General features: G+C 44.0%; 1 pseudogene; it reads left to right on the forward strand.

Moving 5' to 3' along the window:
* Nucleotides 1-3155: 3155 nt before the first annotated feature.
* Nucleotides 3156-6116, forward strand: LOC121032706 (60S ribosomal protein L9-like; annotated as a pseudogene).
* Nucleotides 6117-8940: the final 2824 nt, after the last annotated feature.

The raw sequence follows: 8940 nt of genomic DNA on the forward strand, positions 1-8940 counted from the left end.
TCTGAGTGCCTAGCACAGGGTCTGGCACACAATAAGTGCTCAGAAATACCCACTGAATGAAGGGATAAACTTGCAGGCGTGGCTTGAAGGAAGAAAATGCAACCTCATTCATTTTTACCTTATTTTGTTGCTTCTTCAATAGATGATTCATAGATGCTGAAAAGGCATTTGAAAAAATTCACCATCTATTATTTATTTTTTTAAAAACTTAAAAAAATCAGAATAGGGGAACTTCTTTGACATGATAAATAAACAAATCTGAACTGAGGCTTAAAGGTGAAATTCCTTTACTGAAAGGATTTTTACTCAACTCAGGAACACAAGGCTGTTCCTTTTGGCAGATTGTATGTTCCAAAGGTGACCACAAGGAAATCTTTTATCCCACATGCTTTTCTTAGAATGTAATACTGACAATCCAACTACTGGGTGAAGAGTCTATGTTCCTCCCTTGCCCTTGACTCTGTGGGTGGTCTTCGCAAATCTGTCTGGGAAGATATAGTACGGTGTAAGTGATGCTTTGTGACTTAAAAAAAAAAAAAAAAAAAAAGAAAGTTTATTTATTTAGGGGCACCTGGGTGGCTCAGTTGGTTAAGCAACTGACTCTTGATTTCGGCTCAGATCATGATCTCTTGGTTTTGTGAGTTTAAGCCCTGCATTGGGCTCTGTGCTGACAGTGGCAAATCTAGCTTGGAATTCTCTCTTCCTCTCTCTCTGTGCCTCCCCCATGAATGCACTGTCTCTCTCAAAATAAATAAAGTTAAAAAAAAACTTTTAAAGTGTATTTATTTTGAGAGAGAGTGTGTGTGTGCACAAGCGGGGGAAGGGCAGAGAGAGAGAGAGAGAGAGAAAATTCCAAGCAGGCTCCACACTGTCAGCCCAGGGCCTGACTCAGGGCTTGAACTCACACTGTGAGATCATGACCCAGGCTGAAACCAAGAGCCAGATGCTTAATTGACTGAGCCACCCAAGAGCTCTGATGCTTTGTGACTTTTAAGGTTAGATCATAACAATGCAATACACCTCTGTCTTTCTACTTCTGTCATGCCAGCTACCATATTGGGAGAGATCACTCAGAGAGGTTATGTGTAAGTGTGTCAGCCAGAGGCTGGCAGCCTGGGACCCCAGCCAACAGCCAGCAAGAACCACCAGAAATGTTGAGTGAAGACATCAATGATTCCACCCCTCAGCTACTGAATCATTCCCAGCCTTTAAATCTTTAAATTTGAGGCAGCGGATAGATAGTAAGGAGAAAGGATAAGTCATGTCCACTGTGCCCTGTCCAGATTCCCCATCTACAGAATCTGTGATTATTTCATGCCAGTTTGGGGGTAGTTTGTTACACAGCAATGATGACTAAAACATTTACTGTTACCACTATCACCACCTTGGTATTGCCACGAGAGTACCTCCTAAGAAAAAAATGAGAGGAATCAAAATTGATAAGGGGGAAGTAAATTCGTCATTTTTTGCAGTGAAATAATTACATATCTGGAAAAGCCAACAAAACCAGCTGAAAAAGAGTTAGAACAATAAGACAATTCAATAAGGGGCTGGGTTCAAAACCCAATTTATTTCCATTTTTTACTTGCATTAATGACCAGTCAACGTTGTGACTCCCATTATCAAGATTTCCATAACATTGGAATCAATTCTCATTTAGAGACACCATCCACAGAGGATACACACCAGTGGCCAGTTTAGCAAATAAAAATACAAGATGCCCAGTTAAATTTGAATTTCAGATAAACAAAAAAAGCCCCTTACTGTACCCCGCTTTATACATTTTCCTAAGAAATTAATTTTATTCCAAACAGATATTGTTGCTCAGAGAGCAAGCCTGGACACCCTCCCTCTGGAATTTCTCCCTTGGGCGATAGTTTTATTAGATGTACCAAGGTGCTTAAAGCTTTTCCCACGTTTGCATCTACCCAGTGTTGAACTGAATGGGTATAGTGGTACTTATGGCCCATGTGAATAATAAAAGGAGAGAAGAAAGATGAATTACAATGTTTGCACTTTTAAAAAATATTTTTACACATTTTTTAAATGTTTATTTCAGAGAGAAAGAGACAGAGCGCAAGTAGGGGAGGGAGACACAGAATCTGAAGCAGGCTCCAGACTGAGCTGTGAGCTGTCAGCACAGAACCTGACGCGGGGCTCAAACTCTTGAACCATGAGATCAGGACCTGAGCCAAAGTCGGATGCTTAACCGACTGACCCATCCAGGTGCCCCTTAACATTTACTATTTATTTATTTATTTATTTATTTATTTATTACCATTTATTTTTGAGAGAGAGAGACAGAGCATGAGCAGGAGAGGGGCAGAGAGAGACAGAGACAGAGAGAGAGAGAGAGAGAGAGAGAGAGATAGAATCCGAAGCAGGCCTGCAGGCTCTGAGCTGTCAGCACAGAGTCTGACGTGGGGTTTGAACCCACAAACTGCTAAATCATGCCCTGAGTTAAAGTCAGATGCTTAACTGACTGAGCCACCCAGGCACCCTATTTTTTATTTTTTTAAGTAAGCTCTACACCCAAGGTGGGGCTTGAACTCACAACCCCAAGATCAAGAGTCACATGCTCTACTGACTGAGCCAGCCAGGCGCCCCTATAATGTTTGCACTTTATATGTCCACAGTGTTTCAGTGGTCTGTAAGTCAGTTATAAACACGTCTGATTGATATCAGGGTTTTGAGATGATACTTGCTTCCTACAAAAGGATGTGAACTGGGGTGACTGGGTGGCTCAGTTGAGTGTCCGACTTCGGCTTGGGTCATGATCTCACAGTTGGTGAGTTTGAGCCCCATGTTGGGCTCTGTGCTGACAGCTCAGAGCCTGGAGCCTGCTTCTGATTCTGTGTTTCCCTCTCTCTCTGCCCCTAACCCGCTCGCATTCTGTCTCTGTCTCAAAAATAAATAAACATTAAAAAAAAAAAAAAAAGGATATGAACTGAAGTATAAATTTCAGACCAAGTGGGGTGATATGGAGAAATCTACATTAAAGCATAAACGGGGCACCTGGGTGGCTCAGTCAGTTGAGCATCCGACTGTTGGTTTCAGTTCAGGTCATGATCTCACGGTTCATGGGTTTGAGCCCTATGTCAGGGTCTGTGCTGACAGCGGAGAGCCTGCTTGGGATTCTCTCTCTCTGTCCTTCCCCCACTCATGCTCGCTCTCTCTCTCTCTCTCTCTCTTTCAAAATAAATAAATAAACTTTTAAAAAAAGTATAATTCTTTCTACCTTTGGGAAATGTGCTGAATCATAAATGGCGTGGGAGAGGAAAGCTGAAAGCCAGGCAATAATACAACAGAAGTGTCTGCCAAGGTTCTCTTTTTGCCGCATCTGCTGGGAGAATGAAGACTGTTCTCAGCAATGAGACTGTCAGCATTCCAGAAAGTGTTGACATCACTCTGAAGGGGTGCACTGTTACCGTGAAGGACCCCAGAGGAACACTGTGGAGGACTTTCAGTCACATCAATGTAGAACTCGTAGTCCTTGAAAAGATAAAGGGAGAGTTTCTGAACTGATAAATGGCAGAGAAATGGAAAGGAACTGGCTACCGCCCACGTTATCTGCAGTCATATACAGAACATGCTTGGGGGCGTTACACCGGGCTTCTGTTACAAGATGAGGTCTGTATACACTCATTTCTCCATCAATGTTGTTATTCAAGAGAATGGTTCTCTTATTGAAATCCAAAATTTCTTGGGCAAAAAATACACCCATGGGGTTCGGATGAGGCCTGGCATTACTTTTTTAGTATCTCAATCCCAGAAAGGTGAGTTAATTCTTGAAGGAAATGACTTTGAACTTGTATCAAATTCAGCTGCTTTGATTCTGCAGGCCACAAGAGTTAAAAACAAGGATATCAGGAGGTTTTTGGATGGTATCTGTTTTTTTTTTTTTTTTAACATTTATTTATTTTTGAGACAGAGAGACAGAGCATGAACGGGGGGAGGGCCAGAGAGAGAGGGAGACACAGAATCTGAAGCAGGCTCCAGGCTCTGAGCTGTCAGCACAGAGCCTGATGCGGGGCTCGAACTCACGGACCGTGAGATCGTGACCTGAGCGAAGTCGGACGCTCAACCGACTGAGCCACCCAGGTGCCCCTGGATGGTATCTGTTTCTGAAAAGGGAACAGTTCAGCAGGCTGATGAATGAAAGCTAAGTTGCCCAGCTACAGAAACAGCAAGATGCCAGATGATTCCTCAGACTTATTTGTGGTATTTTAAAGATACAATAAAAGCTGCGTATTGATTGGCGGGGGGGAGAGAGAAATGTCTAACAGCAGCAGATTAATGAGAACAAGATCGGTGATCTGGAAGATAGGTTGGTAAAAATATCCAGACTTGAGGAGAGAAAAACACCGAAAAAATTGAGGGTCGCTAGGGTGGCTCAGTCAACTGAGCATCCGACTCTTGAATTTGGCTCAACTCATGGTCCCAGGGTCATGGGATAGAGACCTGCATCGGGCTCTGCGCTGAGTATGAAGCCTACTTGAGATTCTCAATCTCTCTCTCCCTCTGCTCCTTTCCCCCACCTTACGTGCTCTCTCTCTAAAATAAAAAAATAAAAATTAAAAAAATGTTAAAAATATTTTTCAAATATCTGTAGATACTGTTTTGTTTTTTTTTTAATTTTTTTTTTCAACGTTTATTTATTTTTGGGACAGAGAGAGACAGAGCATGAACGGGCGAGGGGCAGAGAGAGAGGGAGACACAGAATCGGAAACAGACTCCAGGCTCTGAGCCATCAGCCCAGAGCCCGACGTGGGGCTCGAACTCCCGGACCGCGAGATCGTGACCTGGCTGAAGTCGGACGCTTAACCGACTGCGCCACCCAGGCGCCCCATGTAGATACTGTTTTGATGAATAAGTTCCAATTAATATAAAATGATGTTAATTTCTGACCTATTAGCTTTTTACTGTCTATTTACTAATTTTACAATTTTTTAAAATATGTTTTACTTATTCTTTTTGAGAGAGAGAGGGAGGCAGAGTGTGAGTGGGGAGGGGCAGAGAGAGAGGGAGACACAGAATTTGAAGCAGGCTTCATTCAGGCTCTGAGCTGTCGACACAGAACCCAACGCGGGGCTTGAACTCATGAACTGCGAGATCATGACTGAACTGAAGTTGGACACTCAGTCGACTGAGCCGGAAACTGAGACCCAAAGAAGTAAAATGACTGACCAGGTGTCACACCCAGTCACTGACTGAGTTGGGATTAGAACCCAGGCTTATTTCCCACCCCAAGGATCTTTCCTCTGTATCACCTACTTTTGGCTAAACTGTAGTAAGTCTCAATCTCCCTTATGTGGCCTTGCATTAACATTGTAGTTTCCTTGCCTATAAGACCAAAATTTGGACGGGACAGTCCCTTCCAGTCTGATATTCTGTGAATTTATAAACCGCCGGAGACTGAGGGGGAAATTCTTATTTATCTTTGAGGCCCCACAACCTAACACATAGTATTTAAAAAAGCTTGTTAACAAATAAGTGAATGAATGAATGGGTGATGAGGGAGGGAGGGCAACTATTATATCCTTTGGACACCTGGGAGTTTACGTGATGCCTTCATGGTTACATTGCCAGGAAGCAGGATCAGTGTCTGAACACGCCGTAGAAAATCTGGATCCTGAAGAGGTCAGAGAGAGCAATTCTCTTTCACAACGCAGTGGAGGCAGGCTGTCAGACCACGACCGCCGCTGCAGAATTTAAAGAAAATTGTCATTGTGCGAGCTGGGCTTGGTAGGATCAACCTAAAAATATATACCTGTACAACGTGAGAAGAAGCCAAGGTCAGAAGGACACGTGTGCAGCGTGGTACCAAACACAGCTGGCAGAGTGGCCTCTTCAGGTTGTCTCTTGTCAAAGACAGGACACACAGGTACAGGGTCCTGGCCACACTGTGGTGTGCCATTGGTCACGTGCTCCCATGATAAATCACAAGAAGAAGATCCCCTGGCAACCAAACAGGCTCCAAGGACATCCACACACAATCCTCAGTCTACTCTTAAAATAGCTTCGGAAGCATCTTGATGAGGAACGGCTTTTCATTCATGCTGCACTTCTTACCCAACGTGCGGCTCCACAGGCCTCCCATGCAGCAGAAGCTGTAACAGCGAATCCTATTCTTTAAAAAAATTTTTTTTTTCAACGTTTATTTATTTTTGGGACAGAGAGAGACAGAGCATGAACGGGGGAGGGGCAGAGAGAGAGGGAGACACAGAATCGGAAACAGGCTCCAGGCTCCGAGCCATCAGCCCAGAGCCCGATGCAGGGCTCGAACTCACGGACCGCGAGATCGTGACCTGGCTGAAGTCGGACGCTCAACCGACTGCGCCACCCAGGCACCCCAGCGAATCCTATTCTGCTGGCAACTCAAGCCCCTGCCTAGGCCATGACTTCTCTCTCTCTCTCTCTCTCTCTCTCTTTTTTTTTTTGGAAAGATTTTATCTTTAAATAATCTCCACACCCAACATGGGCTTCGAACTTACAACCCGGAGATCAAGAGTCGTATGCTCCGCTGACTGAGCCAGCTGCGTGCCCCAGGACTTCTTAATTTAGTATAAGCAAAGGCAAATCTACCGCCAGTACTGCCCTTCCCACAAGGCGGAATATGAGGCAAAGCACAGGGCCTCTTCACGGCATGGCCCTCAATAATGCAATGGTCCCTCGATTTGTGCCACCCTGGCTGGACTCGCACAGACAGCTGAAACTGGGGGGAGAAAGTTTCACAGACCTAGAAATGGGGGTGTAATGAAGCAGCACAAGCAAAATGGTCAAAATCAGGTATCAAAAGCTGGCTTCAGGCAGAGACAACGGCACACAATGTATGCTCCTAGATTGGAAAAACAATTGTTATGAAGTACATTATTTTTTTCATAAACATTTTATCCGCCTGAGCATCCCATGGGTTTTTTTAAAAGATTTTATTTTTGAGTAATCTCTATACCCACCGTGAGACTCGAACTTAGAACCCCAAGATCAAGAGTCGCAGTTTCCACTGACTGAGCCAGCCAGGTGCCACTGAGCATCCTGCATTTAAAATTTTTTTTCACATTTATTTATTTATTTTTGAGAGACAGAGAGAGACAGAGCACAAGCGGGGCATGGGCAGAGAGAGAAGGAGACACAGAATCTGAAGCAGGCTCCAGGCTCCGAGCTGTCAGCACAGAGCCTGAAGCGGGGCTCGAACCCACAAACGGTGAGATCGTGACCTGAGCCAAAGTCGGATGCCCAACTGACTGAGCCACCCAGGTGCCCCAGCATCCTGCATTTAAAAAGCTGAAGGGTAGGGGCACCTGGGTGGCTCAATGAGTTAAGTGTCCGACTCTTGATTTTGGCTCAGGTCATGATCTCATGGTTCATGAGTTTGAGCCCTGCATTGGGCTCCATGCTGATAGCAAAGAGTCTGCTTAAGATTTTCTCTCTCCTTCTCTCTCTGCACCTCCTCCACTATCACTCACTCTCTCTCTCAAACAAAAGAGAAATAAAAACTGAAGTATAATTAACAGTGTTACATTAATTTCAGGTGTAAAACATGATTCAACAATTCTATACATTACACAGTGCTCACAGGTAAGTACAATCAGTCATTGTCACCAAACATTTTTACAATCTTACTGGCTATATTCCTTATGCTGCACTTTTTACCTCTGTGACTTATTTATTTTGTAACCGGAAGTTTGTATGTCTTAATCCCCTTTATCTATTTCACCCATCCCCCCACCTGTGAGGCACATTATTCAGACAACCGGAGAAATTTGAGTCTGGACTATATATTAGATAGCAATACTACATCAGTTAAATTTTCCGAATTTGTTCATTTTACTGTGATTATCTAAGCATGTCTCTGTACTTAAGAGATTGATTTAGGGGGGTATTTAGGGATATAGCAGTGGTTCTCTATAGATAGACATGAAGTCCAGGGGTCAGAATTAGAGACAAAAACCAGAAGCTCCCTCTCACACACTGCCCCCCAACCCACATCCATATGGGTGCATTTGATGTTTCCAGAAAATATGCATGCTAGAGACCTGGAAATGGAATTAGAACAAAAGGCTGAATTCTGGGCTGCTCTGGCTATCTGCTTGCCCACACCATGCATCTATGTGCAGGGATGGACACTCACTTTGCTACGTCATCTGTGATAGAAACAGCTCCACTTCTTCCTTGTTAATCTGCATACCTTTTCTTCAACACCTTTATTGAAATATACTTCACATACTGTACAATTCGCCCATTTAAAGTATATAATTCATGGGGCACCTGGGTGGCTCAGTTGGGTAAGCATCCGACTTCAGCTCAGGTCATGATCTCATGGTTTGTGAGTTCAGGCCCCATGTCAAGCTCTGTGCTGACAGCTCAGGGCCTGGAGCCTGCTTCAGACTTCATCTCCCTCTCTCTCTGCCCCTCCTCTGCTCATGCTCTGTCTCTATCTCTCTCTTTCAAAAATAAACATTAAAAAAATAATAAAGTATATAATTCAGGGCACCTGGTTGGCTCAGTTGGTTGAGTGTCTGACTTCGGCTCAGGTCACCATCTCACGGTTCATGAGTTCGAGCCCCACATCAGGCTCACTGCTGTCAGTGCCATGCCTTCATCAGATCCTCTGTCCCCTTCTTCCTCTGTCCCTCCCCTCCCTCTCAAAAATAAACATTAAAAAAATAAAGTATACGATTCAATGGTTTGCAATATATTCACAGACATGTGCAACCATTACCTCAAAAGGAACACTGTACCCTTAGCTCTCAGCCCGTACCTCTCTTCCTCCCAGCCCTAAGCACCATCAATTGACTTTCTATCTCTGGACATTTCATATGAATAGAATCCTATTACATGTGGTCTTTTGTGACTGTCTTCTTTCACTTCCCATAATGCTTTCAAGGGTCATCCAAGGTGTAGCATGTACTGTTATTTCAGTCCTTTTTATTTCATGGC

This window comes from Herpailurus yagouaroundi, unplaced genomic scaffold (genome assembly GCF_014898765.1).
Source record: "Herpailurus yagouaroundi ecotype Mexico unplaced genomic scaffold, PumYag 142, whole genome shotgun sequence".
Classification (NCBI taxonomy): Eukaryota; Metazoa; Chordata; class Mammalia; order Carnivora; family Felidae; genus Herpailurus; species Herpailurus yagouaroundi.